Source organism: Megalobrama amblycephala, linkage group LG2 (genome assembly GCF_018812025.1).
Source record: "Megalobrama amblycephala isolate DHTTF-2021 linkage group LG2, ASM1881202v1, whole genome shotgun sequence".
In the NCBI taxonomy this organism is placed as follows: Eukaryota; Metazoa; Chordata; class Actinopteri; order Cypriniformes; family Xenocyprididae; genus Megalobrama; species Megalobrama amblycephala.
In genome coordinates this window covers 23724661-23726324 of record NC_063045.1, presented here as the reverse complement: position 1 = coordinate 23726324, position 1664 = coordinate 23724661, and positions in this window count along the sequence as shown.

The following is a 1664-nucleotide window of genomic DNA, read 5'->3' as shown; positions in this document are numbered from 1 at the left end:
AAGCTATATCCTGTGGTTTGTCAAAGTCAGCAAAACATTTTCTTTTACATGTAGGACTTCCCTTGTGTCGTTCCAGCAGTTTTCCCACACTTAAAAGTCTACTTTTTGAGGGTATTTCTCCTTCAGTGTGGTCCTGTCCACACCAAAACACTTATACTCGTAATTAATTGTGGATTAGGTGAATTTATTTCCTCACCCCGCAGTCTCTACTACCATGTTGGAAAGCACAAGCTAAATCTATTTGCAGTAAAGTAGAAAGAACTCATTGTTCTACAAGACTTCGTTGAACAATCAGTCTCTCTGTTCAGGACCATCGCATTAGGAGTCTACCCAAGGCTCGCTCCTAGGCCCCTTTAAGTTTGTTTGTTTTTTTCTCCCTACTACCTTCCTGTCTGTTTCGTAATTCTACCAACTGACTACAAAAAAATAAGACGTTCATTTATTCAAAATTTCTTATTTGACATCTGCTTTGTGGTAGACCACATTTTGTCTGCAGGTCGTTGCATCGCAGGCCAACTCCAGCAAGCAAAGTAGGGACTGTTTTCATTTCAGAGACATTTAACCATGATAGTATTGTAAGTATTTTAACATGTTGTACGTACTATTACAGGAGGAAAGACAATGGGGTTCCTTTTATATGTGCAATATTGAGACCAGAGACAGGCTTTTAATGGATTTTACATAAGCTTTATAAAGCTCCAAATGTGTTCATCCCTATGCATTTTGAATTCCTGATTAATGTATGCATTGATATTAATGTGTATTTTTGAATGTGTAATATGAAAGTTCTATTCTCTGTACAGTATTTTTGTATGAACTCTAAATCTTGCTGTTTCCACAGCGTATTTGAAGCACAATGGCGAAAGAGAACCAATAATCAAATCTATTCTGGTTTGGCTAGACTGGTTTGGTGTTGAGACCCATTCCTTATCAATATGGGAATGTGCTAATGATATCCTTTTCTAAAAACAACTGAATAAAAGAGGTAAAATGCACCACTGTGAGTCGAAATAAGTGTGTTTGATGACTGTAAATGCACATTTGTGAGAGGCCACTGATTTTTGAGATATAGGACGAAACATGCCTCTCAATTTTACCTACCACTAGTTTTTGTTCAATTTACACGTACAGTACATGCACCATTTTATTAGATTTTCTGTCAGTTGTATCACAATTATAACACTGAAGTCAGGAAGAGGTTAAGGTTTCAGTTTTGTAAGGTTTCAAATTCCCCACTTTTTTATATCCTGGCTGATATTTATGAACACATTTATAAAAATCAAAAAAAGTTAGCCTTGTTCCTGAAGGTCCACTTTCCATATTTAATACGTTATGAGATTATATTAATATTATATTAGTATATAGTTGTATAATTATAAATATATTAGAAATACATAACATTTTAAGATTAAGAAATGTGTGTATACATTTTCTGTCTAAATTATCTGCACTGTCACACAAATTGCACCCAGATTTCTTGGAATGTTTAAAACCTGCTTTGCAATTTCCTGCAAACTGTAAAACCTTGCTTACAGAAGTACACTGCATATATAAGAATGGTTTTGCAAAGACCAGATTCATAACATAATTTTCTTCTGTTTGTATTTCATGAACGAGGTTCATTGTGAGAGAAAAAATACACATGCACACAGGTCTCTATCCTT